Source organism: Hemicordylus capensis, chromosome 1, assembly GCF_027244095.1.
Source record: "Hemicordylus capensis ecotype Gifberg chromosome 1, rHemCap1.1.pri, whole genome shotgun sequence".
Classification (NCBI taxonomy): domain Eukaryota; kingdom Metazoa; phylum Chordata; class Lepidosauria; order Squamata; family Cordylidae; genus Hemicordylus; species Hemicordylus capensis.
The window spans coordinates 5,256,079-5,272,672 of record NC_069657.1 but is presented as its reverse complement, the minus strand read 5'-3'; the positions used below and the strand labels follow the sequence as shown (position 1 = coordinate 5,272,672).

Below are 16,594 nucleotides of genomic sequence, written 5' to 3'. Positions count from 1 at the left end.
TATCATTCCCAGCCAGATGATGGGAAATATAGTCCAACAACATCTGGGGACCAATGCTGGGAACCCCTAATCTACAATAATCCTAACTCTCACACGAACCTGTAATCTTCCATCCAGTCGGTCCATTGTTTTATCTAGCTCAGTACTGACTACACTGAGTGGCAGCAGCCCTCCAAAGTTTCAGGCAGGGGTCTTTCCCAGGCCTCCCTGGAGATGCCACCAGGGATTGGACCTGGGACCTTCTGCATGCAAAGCAGATGCTCTGCCGCTGAGCTACAGCCTCAATGAATTTTTATTATTTATTATTTATTATCTCTCTATATAATTCTCTAAGGCGTACCCATGGCTAATCCTGTGTGTAGCAGCTCTCGCAAGAGTTCACGAGCAGAAGCACTGTGGTGATTGGGCAGTGGGGATTCCATATGCAGATAGGGAGGAGGAGCCTGTGATGGTTAAGGTAAGTTAGAATTCAACTGTTACTAGTCGGAAGATGTTCTTGATTGTAGAGGAGAGGAATCTCTCTCTATAAAAGGAGAGTGGGCAGGGGTCTGCGAAGAGAGGGGTCGTGAGGGAGGAAAGAGCCCCTTGAGGAGCAGGAGGCTGCCGTTGTGTGAATTAGATGGGGAAACAAGATGAACAAGATCTGTTAACTCAGGAAGTGGGGAAGAAAGAAAGAAAGAAAGAAAGAAAGAAAGAAAGAAAGAAAGAAAGGGGAGAAAGACAGAGGGAAGAGCAAGTGGAGGAGAGAGAAAGAGAAAAACTAGGGAAGGGACGAGAGAAAGAAGGAAGGGCGAGGGATGGGCCCAAGCCTGTCAGCAGGCTGAGAGGAATGAGAGGCCATGGCAGTGGCAGCAGCAAAGAAGGGCCCAGTCAACCTCTGCTGCTGTTTGGGGCTACCAAAGCCGTTGGTGGAGGGAGGCAGGCAGGCAAGGTACGGTCCTGGGCCTGTCAGCGGCCTGAGGGGAACGAGCGGCCATGGCAGTGGCAGCAGCAAGAAAGGGCCCGGTCAACCGCTGCTGCTTCTCCTGTGGGGAGGAGCAGGAGCGGGGCTCGGGTGAGGAGCTCTCTGGGGATAGGGGCTGCAGCTTGACCAATAGGTGCCACAACACTGCAGCTGCAACCAAGAGGTGTGAGGAGGATGGAGTAAAGGGAAGGAGGAGTGACCAAGAAGGGTAAGCGGGGTGGAAGCAACGGGATGGAGGAGGAGGAGCAGGAGTGTGGCTCAGGTGAGGTTGTCATGGTCGCTATGAATGCCTGAGACAAATTGGTCCCCAAAGTGAACATTGAAGTCTCCCAACTCTACAAGCCTGGGAGATTCCAACTCCAGTGCCAAGTCCGAGACCAAGTCCGTGAGCTCAGTTAGGGACTCAGTTTGAGCAGTGGGGCGTTGGGTACACCAACAGAAGTCCTGGTCTATCTCTGGTCCCCAAACCCAAGTACACACCTTCAATATGGCCGGACACTTCAACAGGGATTCTGAAAAGGGAGATGCTATAAACCACAGCCACTCCACCTCCCCGCCCACCTCCCCTCACCTGCTTCCCAACAGAGTACCCCGGAGGGAGAAGTTGGGATCAGACTGGGCCACCAACCTCCCCCAACCAAGTCACTGTGATACATATCAGGTCAGCCCCTCCATCCAGAATCAGATTGTGGATGATTTCAGGTTTATTCTGGACAGACCTGGCATTACAAAGGAGCAAGGTGAGGCTCTGTGGGTGGGTGGCCCTGCTTTCCAAGGTCAAAGAGCTCAAATGACAGGGAATAAAATGAATGGCAGGGAATGCCCACTGAAATGCACTGGTTCCTCCCCAGTGGCCATAGGGATGCATGGGATATCCAAATGGCCATTGGCCATTCGGAAATTAAATGCATTCCACTGCTGTTTGGTCCCTCTAGCCCAGTATTGTCCACACTGACTGGCAGTGGCTCTCTAAGGTTTCGGGCAGGGGTCTTTCCCAGCCCTACCTGGAGATGCTGCCAGGGCTTGAACCTGGGACCTTCTGCATGCCATGCAAAGCTGGTGTTCTGCCACAAATTTGTGGCCTATCCCTGTCAATCTGAGCAGCCTAGCCTCTCCTGCCCACCTTTTTAACTGTGCCTATGCTTACATAAAAGCACATGCAAGAGGGGGGCCTGAGCATTTGTGCCAGAATCAACGGCAGGCTCCTTCCTCATGACAGCTGCCTCCAGGCACTCATTTGTTCTCCTGATTGCCTTCCTTATCTGCATCCACCACCCCCCCACTTGCAGACCCCAGCTTCCCCTTGGCTGTGTATAAGCCATTCTCTCTCCCTCCTCTGCCCACCCCTGTGCACCACCCTGGATCATTTTTCACTGTGTCAGGGTGAGAAATGTGGGGGCTCGGATGATCTGTTTAGCATGCAGATTGGTACAAATGTGCCAGGGAGATGGAGACGGGGAGGACCCAGCTGCTCTTTATGTCACCCTCCTCCCTCAATCATGTACCGTCTCATCCTGCAGTCTTCTACCTGACACAGCCACAGTCAGGCAAGGCTCCGGCTCCTACAAGAGGCTGCTCTGCCCGAGAAACATGGTGGCTTCCATAGCCAGAATAGCTGTAATAATAACTGCCTCCCTGGTGACTGGTCTCTTTGGAGAGGCATAGCCGTGGTTCCAAATGTGGGAAAGGCTTTTGAAACAGGATAGATTTCCAGGCTCCTCGGCCCCAGCTCTGCACGGGCACTTAGCAGTTAGCAGCATGCAATTTCTTTTTTATTTTATTTTATTTTATTTTTCCGTCCCTGCATCTGGAACCAAGACCCTGCTGCTGCTAGGGGGCAGTGTGCAGCTTCCTGTTCTGTGCAGACGCTGTGGAAGTGCAGAATGCAGAACCCTGTGGTTCTCGGCTTTTGTTCCATCTTTTTTCTGGAGAAAAAAAAAAAAGATTCTTGCCCACATGGCTGCACATATACCGCTGGAAATGTGGGCTAATACCTGTGGGAAGACCAAAACTGGGCAGAGATGTGTGGCGCTGATTACAGTTTTGAGAAATCAAAGGTTGGAACTTGAATACCTTTTTGCAGCTGCTCAGGCATTTCAACACGTTCGTAGAGATTGATCACAGTGATAGCTAAATAGAACCTCCATGCTCAGAGGCAGTGTACCTTTGAATACCAGTTCCTGGGGGCAAACAACAGGGGAGGGCTCTATGCCCTGTTTGTGGGCTTCCCAGAGATATCTGATTGTCCACGGTTGGAAGCAGGATCATAAGAACATAGGAAGCTGCCATATACTGAGTCAAACCATTGGTCCATCTAGCTCAATACTGTCTACCCAGACTGGTAGTGGCTTCTTCAAGGTTGAAGACAGGAGTCTCTCTCAGCCCTATCTTGGAGATGCTGCCAGGGAGGGAACTTGGAACTTTCTGCATGCAAGCAGACAGGTGCTCTTCCCAGCACGGGCCCATCCAATTCATGCTTGCTCCCACAAGACTGGTCAAACTCCTGATATCAGTCAGACTGATATCTTTTATCTTCTGTCATGCTGCATCTGGACAGGGAGGTCTGGTAAAGTGCCTTCGATAAATTCGTCTCCTGCCTAGCAAAACATAAGAAATCCTCAAACTACAATTAGGGGTAGATTGAAATAGATATAGGAACCTAGGAAGCTGCCATTTACTGAGTCAGACCATTGGTCCATCTTGCTCAGTATTGTCTGCACAGACTGGCAGCGGCTTCTCCAAGGTTGCAGCCAGGAGTCTCTGAAAGAGGCACATTTCTAAAAGCTTGCTGGGATTAAAAAAACACCGCCTATAATGCTCTCCTTGAAACATGCAGTGATGGGGTTATCGCATCATTGGGGCACGAAGGGAAGGCCCCTCTCTCATGGTCCCCCAATGCACTTCCAGTGGTGAGGGCTCATGCCAAAGGGCCTCATAACTAAAGGGAGAGACGTCTCCGGCAGGTTTGTCTAGGAAGAGACAGCTCTGACGTGGCCGTTTAGGCCAGAGATTGTGAACCTTGAGTCCCCACATGTTGGACTCCAACTCCCATCATCCCCAGCCACAGTGGCTACAGGCTTATGGGGATGATGAGCCTGTCCAGCAGCATCTGGGGACCCAAAGTTGGGAGCTGCCCGTTTAGGTCAAAAGCTGTGCCTTTGTGAGCCTGGAAACAAACCCGCAGCAAGTGATGTTGGAAACAAATGATGTAACCGCCTCCCACCTCTGAGCCTCAGCCAGAACCCTGGTGGCTGCATTCAGAGGATGCAAGACCCACCGTATGACAGCCCAGATCCCCTGCATTCCCAGCACAACATCCCTCCAGTGGCTGCTGCTGGCGTCTATTTTATGTTTCTTTTTTTCATTTTCGTTTGAGAGCCCTTTGGGGACAGGGAACCATTTCATTCATTCATTCATTCATTCATTCATTCACTCACTCACTCATTCATTCATTCATTCATATCTATGTAAACTGCTTTGGAAACCTTTGTTGAAAAGTGGTATATAAATATTCGCGATATGTAAATATTCGCCGTATTTGTATTCAGATACCCACACCACCACTTGAGGGGGAAAGTGGGTCGAGGACACTCAGAATGCCTGAATCAGCTGCCTAGAGCCCCCTAATCTGGAGACAGGATCTGGGGCTTAATAGATGAGCAAGCTCCTCCCCCCCCACCACCTTGCTTTTATCTAACACACCATCAAAAATTGGGTGCATGCCCAGCTCCTCAACTGGAATTGCCAGGAAATCTAGGACCTACAAATGGAAGTCCCTTTTCACACAACGCATAACTTGTGGAATTCTCTGCCACAAGACGTGGTGACAGCCCACAACCTGGATGGCTTGAAGAGGGGTTTGGATAACTTCATGGAGGCGAGGTCTATCATCGGCTACTAGTTAGAGGGCCAAAGGATGCCTCTGAGTACCAGTTGCAGAGGACCAACTGCAGGAGTGAGGGCATGCACATACCTCTTGCCTGTGGCTTCCAGCGGCATCTGGTGGGCCACTGTATGCAACAGGATGCTGGACTAGATGGGCGTTCTTGGGCCTGATCCAGCAGGACTGCTCTTATGAAGGCTTCTCCAACCCTGATTCAGTTCAGGAGAGCAGCCCTTCTTGCTGATGAAACACCATCTGGGCCTTTGTCTTGGAGATGGAAGTGGCGGCATGGGAGTTTGTGGTTATCCCAGCAGTGGCTGCTGGGGCCAAGCTGCATCCTGAAACTCCTCAGCATCAACAAAGCAGCTGCCCTTATTCGTTTATTGATGCTTTTACCTGCCTTGTCACACCCCATCTTTCATGATAGCCCCAGTTTCTCCAGCATTAGAATGGCTGCCCCTGGGATCCAGCCGCCCAAGAGATGATGCCCCAGTGCCCGGCAGTGTGTCTGCTCAGCACTTCCTGGGAGTGGCAGCAACTGGGCCAAATACCCACTTCCTTAATGTGTGGGCTGGCCTCGAAATTTATGTTGGCTCTTGGGAAGAGGAGAGCATCTGCAGAAACACTGACAGCCTAGGAATGGGTGCCCTCTTGCCTCTTGGTTCTTGCTGCCTTGGTTCTTGCCAAGCTTGGTTCTTGCCAAGCTCTGTGACTCAGCCACTTTGTGTGAGTCATGCCTCCTCCTTCCCAACTCTGCAACGGGATCCTCTTGCCAAATCAGCCCTTGGCCAAACGTTCTCTGTTGGGTTGGATCCAGCTGACCATAAACTCACAGAATTTGCCTTGCTGGACCAAACGCAAAAGGTCCTTCCCCTCCAGGATTCTGTATCCAGTCAAAATGACTCCATGGGAAGCTCATAAGTGGGCATGATGGAGAGAACCCATTTGTCCCTGGCATCTTGTAATCAGGTATACTGCCCCTGAACATGGAAGCTCCTTTGTTGCCAGGGACATCTGAGGGCCTCTTCTCGGCTTGTTGGGGCCGTTCTCACAACCCTAAATGGGGTAGGAAGAGTGCCCAACCAAGGCAGGAGGGCTGTGTATGCTCCCAGTCGGCAGTCATGTGTTTGCATCAAGGTAGAAGGAAGGGAGCCAGGAGATGTGTAGGATGACTTTTCATCCACCCTCAACAAAATGCTGGGGACAGACGTGGACTGGCTGCTTCTTCCTGCTCAGCTCCCGCCTCCCACACGACCACTCTCCCCTTCTCCAACTTGATTTTTGCAAACACAACCACCGATCAAGAGCAGCTTTCCCTCCAACAAGAAATGCCCAGGTGCCTTCTCTTCAATGACTCCGAATTTGGACCAAGTAATGGTTAAATATCTGGCCTCCTGGTTTGTGGATGAATTCAGTCAGCTAGGATCAGGGATTCTCAACGTTGGGTCCCCAGATGTTCTTGGACTTCGACTCCCATAATCCCCAACCAAAGGCCGCTGGGGCTGGGGTTATGGGAGTTGAAGTCCAAGAACATCTGAGGACCCAACGCTGAGAATCCTTGAGCTAGGTGATCTCTGACCCACTTCTGCAGCTGTATCCCAGAAGGCCCCTTCCTATCTCATTATGCCAGAGAGCTGAGTTGGGGGCAAGATAAAAGACTTCCCTGGCCTCTCATTCCTCTGCTTGCCCTCAGACTGACCTTGAGTAATCAGTCACTCACCCAGGGAGATCCCAACCTGGATTCCCCAGATGTGCTTGGACTGCAACTCAGAGGCGTAACTAGGGAAAACGGTGCCCGGGGCAAGCACTGAAATTGCGCCCCCCCCCCCCCCGCCGCGCTCCTTCCCCCCAGCCGCCCCCGGAAATATGTAAATGTGTCACAGCCATAGTCAAATGTGGGTTGTGGGCTGCATCCGTGCAAGTATACTGGGACAGGAAAAAGGAAACATGAGGCTACAAGGCTCTTTAGAAATATATATTTTAAAGAAATGTCTTGCATACCAACAGCCTAAGTTTGCAGTCCTCATGGCCAGAAAATAAATGCTTTTAAACATAGTAATAGTTTTTGTGTCCCAAAATGGAAAAGACAAGACAGGTATTCTAGTCTTTTCCATCATAGATATTCTAGTCTATTCAAGATTTATGCTTATATTATAATAGAGACTTAAATTATAATAGACATATATTCTAGTCTATCATAGATATTCTATGTTTATTAATTCTATAATAATGTCTATTTGTAGCACACTTTACGTTGGTTGTATTCCTGGGAAACTCAATGGCCACATTCAGCCACCATTATTTGAGCCATGATCTCCTCCTCTTTCTGCTTCCCTCTCATACACAGTCTTAATAAATAACCTCCTGGTTTAATTAAATCACCGTTTGCCTATGCACCTGAACAGCAAAACTGAGGTTTGGGCCCTTCATATACCAGAATTGCAAACCACACTGTGTGATCCTAGTTTGGAGGGCTTACTCAGCAGTTTATTGGATGTAAGCTGTGAATGTGAATGCATCCAATTGGACTGAACGTAAGGGCAAGTTATGGTTTGATTACGTAGGAAGCTGTCTACAGAGTCAGATATTGGTCCACCTAGCTCACTATTGCCCACACTGACTGGCAGCAGCTCTCCAAGGTTTCAGGCAGGAGTTTCTCCCAGCCCTACCTGGAGGTAGGGATTGAACCTGGGATCTTCTGCATGTTATTTGCAATTACATCTGACTTGCTTGAAATAAAAACACAGGCAAATCAAAAAGATCATGAATAAGTAGGGGTGAGATTTTTCTTTGTTTTAAAAAAGCCTTCCCAATTTCCTCTTATTTTTAAAACTCTCTCAAAGGAAAATATAAGTTTTATATGTAAAACAAAATACACATTGAATGAAAAACCGTGATTAACTTTTTAAAAACTATTAAGTATATAATCTATACTTTCTATATAAGAATAGAAGGATATAAGAATAGAAGGATTCCATTACATTAAGATACCAATTTCTTTAAAGCCAGAAATAATACCTACTGAAACTTTAATTATTTAAACAAGGAGAGAAAAAGGCATGTTATCTTCCCTGACAAAGATTAAAATCAATTTAATTGGTTCTCCACTGCCTTGACATGATTCTCGCTGTGAGTCAAGCAACCAAAAAGGGAAATTAATATCGCAGCTGTTAATCAAGTGATATTTGTGCACTCTATCTTATTAAAGCTACAGGGGCAGAAAGAAAAACTTCCCATTGCTACTTTTTGGACCAATTTGTTCACACTGTATTAAATGGGATTCCCCCCCCCTTCAAAAATATAGATGCTGTACTTATGTTTTGGAGACAGAACATCTACAATATGCACCAAATGAACAAGGCTGAAAATGTTGTAGACTGTATGTTGCTAATAAAAATCTGCTATAAAGAATAAACCTAGTATTAATCCAGACAGACTGAACATTATTCAAAAATTATATTAATGAGTTCCAAGTTAAATTTGCCACCCCACGCCCCATGCTAAGGGATGATCCAGAAGTTGTAATTATTAGCAGAGCTGCAAAGATCTTGTGTACTAGTCTACTAGTTTCCTTTTGCAATCCCACCTCTGCAAAAGGAAACTCATGCATGCAAGCCAGGAGAGCGACTTGTGGCTCCACTTGCATTGCGTGAGTTTTCTTTTGCAGAGGTGGGATTGCAAAAGGAAACTCGGGCAATGCAAGTGGAGCCACAAGTCGCTCTCCTGGCTTGCATGCATGAGTTTCCTTTTGCAATAACACCGGGACTCACACAATGCAAGCCAGAAACTGCAAGCCAGAAACACAATGCAAGCCAGAAACACATTGCAAGCCAAAAACTCACACATTGCAAGCCAGGAGAGCGCCACTAACTCCACTTGCAAGCAGCTACCCTCGGTTGCGGGGGGCGGGGTGAAGCCTGCTATGCAAAGCACAGAAGAGCTAAAAGGAGGACGTTATGCAAGGGAGTAGGGGCATTCTCTCACACACAACACACACGGGGGAGAGAGAGATTTGAGCAATGAAACTTACTTTGTTAATGCACAACAGAAGAATAAAAGGCAGCCAGAGGGCAGTGTGGTGGGCAAACAGCAGGCAGGCAGAGTCAGAGAACGTCCCCAGCAGCAGCTGCTCTCTCAACTAAACCAAGCTACTCCGCTCCACTCCTCGTGCGTGCAGCAAGCAGGGAGGGAGGAACTGAGACAACCAGCATGGTGGGCATGTGTTCTCCGGCAGCCAATGGGAGCTCCCGCCCAACGGAGATCTCCATAATGACCAAAAAAAAAAATCACACAAAAAAAAATTTTTTGCCAAAGGCAGGGAATTGGCGGGGGCACTTTTTGGCGCCCCCTCCCAAGTGGCGCCTGGGGCACGTGCCCCCCCTGCCCCCCCTATCGTTACGCCCCTGCTGCAACTCCCATCATCCCCAGCCACCATGGCCAAAGATGACCACTGGGGATGATGCAGACTGTAGTCCAACCACATCTGGGGAACCCAGGTCACAGACCCTTGTGGCCGGGGTGATGGGTTGAGTCCAACCACATCTGGGGGGCCCAGGTTGAAGTTGCCTTGCGACCAGCAGCTAATGCTTACTTGCTTCTTGACTGCTAGCTGGGGCCCGGCTTTTCTGCATCAAGCCTGTCCTCACGTCAGAGTTTGAGGGGACAGTTGTAGGTTCCCAGCCAGAAACAGGACAGCTGCTCTGACAGTTATGCAAGGAACGAATGACTGGAGAAATGACATAGGCTAGAAGGGAAAGGGTCCCTTTGGAGGGCAGCCTGGCCTTCCCTGGCCAAAGGGCCACCATTCTGCTTCCAACAGCAGCCCACCCAGGATCAGCCCCTGGCTGCATCTCCGAGTCGGGCTGGGAGGGACTCCTGCCTGGAACCCGGGAGAGTGCCTTCTGCTGCCACTCAGGGAGGGCAGACACGACTGAGCTGGACGGACCAAGGGTCTGACTCCCTAGAAGGCTGCTTCCGGTCTTCCTGGGCCGATCAGCCGTGCACGGAAGCTGCAGCTCTTCCTGGCACCTGCTTTCTATCCACCCCTGGTTTAAAACTGGGCACAGGATAACGGGAGAGCCATAACCCATTGCTCTCAGAGCGGGGATATCTATCCAGAGAGGGGAAACAGCAGAAGAAGACGGTAGAGAAACCCCGGCTCAGGGGTAGGGCCCCTTCCTGCTTTGCTCAAGGCCTCTGTGCACCAGCCGAGGCAGGGCACCCAAAGCCTTTCCCGATGCACACGCCCTCCTCCCCCTCTTCTCTCCTTGTAAAAAGCAGAGGGGGGCAGCAGAGCCTCTTGCTGCCCTGCTGGGCCCCCAATAGTCTGCTGCTGCCTGAGGTGATCCCCTCACCTCACTGCCTGGGAGGGCTGCATTCAGCATCCAGGTCAAGAGAGCTCCGGCAGCAGCAGGGCTGGGAAAGAGCCTGGCCTGAGAGTTGCTGCCAGTCAGAGTAGACAGTACTGGGCCAGACTGACCAATAGTCTCGGCATAAGACCACTTTGTACATTCAAATTGTGGTGGCTGGGAAAGAAGCAGAGTTTCTTACAGTAGGCAGGGTCAGGCCATCCACTGGGCAGACCTGGGCTGTTGCCTAGGGCTCCAGTTCTTGTGGGGTGGTGCATTAACAGTGCCAGAATATAGCACTGCCAGTTGTCCTTTCTCTCTTTCGTGTAATGTAGTACTGTCTCCAATGCTTTTTAATGTCTGCATGAAACCGCTGGGAGAGATCGTCAGGAAGTTTGATCTGGGATGCTATCAATATGCTGGTGACACCTAGATCTATTTCTCTATTCCAACTTCAGCAGGAAATGGCATGACCCCCACTAAGTGCCTGCCTGGAGGCGATAATGGGCTGGATGAGGGATAATAGGCTAAGGTTGAATCCAAACAAGATGGAGGTACTGTCTGTAGGGGGTTGGGATTCAAGAGATGGTTTAGATTTGCCTGTTCTAGATGGGGTCCCCCCCCCCCGCCAAAGATCAGGTCCATAGTCTGGGAGTGCTCCTGGATCCCAAACTCTCCCTGGTTTCTCAGGTTGGGGCCATGGCCAGGAGTGCTTTTTTATCAGCTTTGGCTGATACGCCAGATATGTCCATTTCTGGAGACAAATGACCTTAAAACGGTAGTACTGTTAGAGGTTGTTAATTTTTACCCACAGTAGGTAAAACAGCAGAGCACTAAGGAATGAGCACACACTCCAGATACAGAGTAGGTAGTAGAGGATGGTTTGGATATTGCAGCTATTTAGAGAAAACACATGGAGATCCTTGTAGAACTGAATACTCAATGTTTATTGGTTAAATACACTTAGATGGGAAAGACCTATCTCTAATCTAAAGGACTACATAATGGATAGGTAGAGAGAGAGAGAGAGAGGTTTCCATCTGCTCTCTAGGAGGAAACAAAGGAAGGATTGTGACTCAGCACAGGAAGTGCTGCAGAGTAGTTCAGGGGTCATAGAGTAGGGACAGATAGGGAGACCCTGACTCACTGTCTCTACTCCCAATGCCCCTAGTGGTCATTAGGACAGTTGGTGCAGAAGGTCGATGCACTGGAAGTTCATCTCCAACAAGTACATGTGCTGATTACCTCTAGGCTTGATTGCTGCAATGCGCTCTACGTGGGGCTGCCTTTGTACGTAGTCCGGAAATTACAATTGGTACAGAATGCGGCAGCCAGATTGGTCTCTGGGACAACACAAAGGGACCACATAACACTGGTTCTAAAAGAACTGCACTGGCTGCCGATATGTTTCCCAACGAAATACAAAGTGCTGGTTATTACCTATACAGCTCTTAATGGCTTAGGTCTAAGGTATTTAAGAGAGCACCTTCTCTGTCGTGAACCCTGCCACCTCTTAAGATCATCTGGTGGGCCACTGTGCGAAACAGGATGCTGGACTAGATGGGCCTCCTTGGGTCTGATCCAGCAGGGCTGTTCTGATGTTCTTATGAGAGGTCTGGTTTCAGTTGCCGCCAACTTGTTTAGTAGCAACTCGGGACCAGGCCTTCTCTGTGGCTGCCCCAGGGCTTTTGAACACCTTCCCTGCTGAACTAAGAGCCTCTCCTTCTCTGTTTGTTTATTTTAATGTGTTTTTATTGTGATTTTTATCTGTTTTATGAATTTAAAATGTTTTATCTTTTATATTATGTTTTAATTTGTACACTGCCTAGAGATTTCTATATCAGGTGGTCTAGAAATCCAATTAATTAATTAATTAGATGTACCCCTGAAGTGGTGCAGGCATGCAAGATGCAGTCCTGCCCCCTTCTCCCCAAAGGGCCTGCATACTCTGCACCCCAGAATACACAGCCTGCTTTGCTCATTGCACCTCAGCCCCTGATCTAATCTGATTCGATTAAATAGCTCATCTCATAAACTGTACTCCCTCTCTGGAATATGAATTGCCGACCTCAGCATTCATTTCCAAGAAGAAATGGTCTCAGACTGGATTTCCAAATGAACAGCAGCATCTTGTCCCCTCTGAAGTGCTCAGGTTTTGCCCCCACAATAGGCTGGGAACTCTCTCCCACTGGATCCTCAAACCAGCGCAGGCTAGTAATTTATCCCTCCCTCCCCCCCCCGCCCAAATAAGCAGCCTGCACAGCACAGGTGAAAGCTGATGGTGCTCTGAACTTCTCCGCTGGGGGAAGCGCCAAAGTCAGAACTGGTCCCGGGTGCCCAGAATCCTAGGGCTGGCCCAAACTGCTGGTGCCATCCAGGGACATAACTGAAAATGGACCCAAAGAGATCACCACGAACATTTGGGCCGCTGAGCTGCCTCACTCAGAATCCTGCTTCCATCATAGAAGCACAGAAGGAACCTCGGGGTGGTTTTGAACCAGGCTTCCACCTCCCACTGTTTCCATCTGGTTGGCCCTGAAGCTCTGCAGAAAGTGGACTGAATGAAATGAATACAGGAAAAGTGGGTCAGCGTGTTATTCTGTAGGTGGGGAGTGTACAGGCTGTCTTCAGTCTAATTCTTCTGTACAATCTGCTTCACAGTAGGGCTTTGGGATACATTAAGTAGGAGGCAAAAAAAAGTTAGTTGCATCTTGCATCCTGGTGCTGAAATTTTGTTGCTGCCATGGCAACCAAATTAGCTAAAAATAAAAAGCACCACCTTAAATGGCGAATCTTGGTATGCTTCCTCTGATGTCAAATGCACCCAACTTGAAATCTGTAATCATGGCTCTCTAGCAACATTCAAAGGTGCAGTATTTAATTAACAGAGGAGTTTATCTTTGAGCAAGACATGCTGATGGTCTCCCTCCCTTGAAATCCGAGCCGTTGCAGTTAGCTATTTGTTGTAGCTCCTCGAATCTCCTGTTATATGTTTAATTTAAAAAAATTGCCCAGGGAGATTGTGGAATCTCCTGTCTTGGAAATAAATTTGAAAACGGAGAGGCGATATCTGCAGAGGTTGCACAGAGGCACCGCAGCCCAGCAGATCCTCCACGGAACCAGGAAATGGCCAACCCCCGCCACAGGGGGAGATGGCACCATGCGCCCCGTGTGAGAATCCACGCCCCACATAAATGTGCACAAAGGCCAAGGAATGGACCCAAGCTCTGAGAACAGAAGGGAGATGGGGATGCCATGCTTCCACGCCTCCGAGGCAGTAGGACATCATTGACTCCAGGTTGCCGCAGAGGTTTCCAGGCACAGGAAAGGAGGTCAGTCTTGTCCTGTTGCCACAGGAGACCTCCAGGCACGTGAGTGGAAGGCTCCAGAAGTCTCAAAGTGAAGATCCTAGCAGTGGGCTCATAAGAACAGCCCTGCTGGATCAGGCCCGAGGCCTATTTAGTCCAGCATCCTGTTTCACACACTTGCCCACCCGCTGCTGCCTCTGAGAGGCCCACAGGCAAGATGTGAGGGCATATCCTCTCTCCTGCTGTTGCTCCCCTGCAGCTGGTAACTCAGAGGCATTTTTGCCTCTCAGACTAGTAGCCATTGATGGACCTGCCCTCCATGAATTTGTCCCAGCCCCTTTTAAAGCCATCCAAGCTAGTGGCCATTGCCACATCCCGTGGCAGAGAATTAGTTCTGGACTGTGTGGAAAAGCCCTTCCTTCTGTTGGTCCTGAATTTCCCGGCCTTCAGCGCCAGACTCGACAAGCAGCTGCTTCCCTGTGCGGCCACCAAGGGAGTTCCCAGGCAGACAGTGTTATCAGCCTGTCTCTGCTGTGCTGCAAGGCTGAAGCCTCCTAATGACCAGAGCGGATCTGCAACCCTTCAGCCCACACGACTGAGGAAGCCACAGGCTGCGCCAGTCAACCCCTCATTCTGAGCAAGTCGCCCAGGGCTTAACCTTGGGGGCTCAGGTGTGGTTGCACTATGGCTCCCCTCACACCCTATTCACACATAGCTGCCCCAAGCAGCACTGCACTGGAGGGGTGGGATGGATGGATGGATGGATGGATAGATAGATAGATAGATAGATAGATAGATAGATAGATAGATAGGACCTCCATGTTCAGTGTACACACATGCAGATCTTATGAACATACCATTTGCATGACATGATTAATGCAAGTACAGTGGGATGCTTCTTATCTGTGCCCTGCATTGGGTGGGGGGAGGGGCCTGTACCTAGGTTTGCTTTTTAAATGTATGTATGTACAGTCCTTCACCCAAGCCCTGTTCAGACACTGCCTGCCATCCAGGCTAACAGAACATTTGCGCCGCTAATGCTGTAATTCTGTTCTGGTCCTAATGGGGAGGGGCAAACTTTGTCAGTATTCCCTTTGCTCTGAAGCCTACTGTGCCTGGTGCAAATATGTCTCTGAGGGCTGCACGACCCACAAGGACGACGGCCACTACAACTACTCCTATAAATATTTATATACCACTCTTCAACCAAAGTTCTCAAAGCAGTTTACATAGAAAAAGAAAGAATACATAAATAAATAAATAAATAAATAAAGATGGTTCCCTGTCCCTAATCTAAAAAGAAACACAAGGTAGATACCAGCAACAGCCCCTGGAGGGATGCTGTGCTGGGTTAGACAGGGCCAGTTGCTCTCCCTCTGCAAAATCACCTCTTTAAAAGGTGCCTCTTTGCTCAGCAGGGGTAATGCTACTAGCAGAGGTACTACCCACATTTTAAAGAGTCACAGTTGACTTCCGAGCAAAGGGGAGATTGATGAAAATTGCCCCTCTCCAATATTGTGCACACTTCATTAGTCTGGATGTTAGGAACAAAGGAAGCTGCCATAGATAGACCATCGGTCCATCTAGCTCAGTATTGTCTTCACAGACTGGCAGCGGCTTCTCCAAGGTTGCAGGCAGGAATCTCTCTCAGCCCTACCTTGGAGAGGCTGCCAGGGATGGAATCTGGAACCTAGATGCTCTTCCCAGAGTGGCTCCATCCCCTGAGGGGAAGATCTTGCAGTGCTCACACTTCTAGTCCCCCTTTCATATGCAACCAAGGCGGACCCTGCTTAGCTAAGGGGACAAGTCCTGCTTGCTACCACAAGACCAGCTTTCCTCCCATATCTTTTCACCTAGTTCCGAAATCTAGTGTCTGATTGGATGCCTCTTCTGCCATCGTATTCCTCATGACTTAAAATAAGCAACGTCCCAACGGTTCTCATCCTTGGGTCCCCAGATGTTGTTGGACTACAACTCCCAATTTCAAAGCTAAGCAGGCTGCAAAATGCTCCTTGCAGGACGGAGGCAAGAGGGGCCTTTTTTTTGGGACTCCCCCTGTCCTGCTTGCTTCTCTTGTTTCTGACTTGCATAAAAGCATCATCACGTCCTGCAGAATCCATCCATCTCTGGGCTCTCCCACAAGGACCACTTTAGTCTAGAGGCCACTTATCAACCCCCTTCCCCCCTTTGTTCATTCTACTGAAGATAATAAGGAGAGCCCTTGTTCTTCCTGGGGAGGTAATGGGCAATTTGATTGTATCAAAGGATGTTGCTGGCGGCTGCTAACTGTGTCACAAGAGAACTAGCACGGGTTTCTGAAGTGTTCTGAAGTACCCTGAAAGTCAAGGCTGGCCTGCTTGTGCTACACAATGAAGTGTGTGTGCGTGTGCATGAGTGTGCATATGTTTAAGAATATAAGAGCAGCCCTGTTGGATCAGGACCAAGGCCTGTCTAGTCCAGCATCCTCTTTCACACAGTGGCCCACCAGATGCCTCTGGGGAGCCCACAGGCAAGAGGTATGTGCATGCCCTCACTCCTGCTGTTGGTCCCCTGCAACTGGGATTGAGAAGCATCGTGCCTCTGAGGCTGGAGATGGCCCACAGCCACCAGACTAGGAGCTGTTGATAGACCTGCCCTCCATGAAGTTGTCTAAGCCCCTTTTAAGGCCATCCAAGCTAGTGGCCATCACCACATCCCGTGGCAGAGAATTCCATAGATTAGTTTTATAGTTCTAACAAGCTTTGCCAAAACAAGCCACTAACTTTCTCCAGGTACATTGGAATTGAATTTGGAGTGACTTGCTCTGCCCACACCAGCCAGTTTTCACACAATGAGTGTGGTGCTCCCCAAAGGTCTAATAGCTGAGGCTGCTTCTTCCTGAATTAAAGTGGGAAGCGAACCACTCTTGTCCATGAGGACTCTGCCTAAGTGCCTCTTCCCAGTCCTGATCGCTGCCTGGGATATTGAGTCCTGCCTGTTTCGGAACAGGCTCCTGCTTCTGACCACTTGGACAGACAGCTGGCTCCTTCCCCTGCCCTCTGGCGCTCAGAACCCAGCTGCCAGGAGCAGCCCCTTAGCTAAGGCCTGGAAC

At 49.5% G+C, this 16,594-nt stretch overlaps 1 long non-coding RNA gene across 1 annotated transcript; it reads right to left on the bottom strand.

The window, feature by feature from the left end:
* Window positions 1-2,723: 2,723 nt before the first annotated feature.
* LOC128335581 (uncharacterized) lies at window positions 2,724-9,006 on the bottom strand. Its single transcript, XR_008311652.1, has 2 exons — window positions 8,878-9,006; window positions 2,724-2,889 (listed from the first exon to the last, which is right to left on the bottom strand). It is a non-coding gene; the product is annotated as an uncharacterized LOC128335581 (long non-coding RNA).
* Window positions 9,007-16,594: the final 7,588 nt, after the last annotated feature.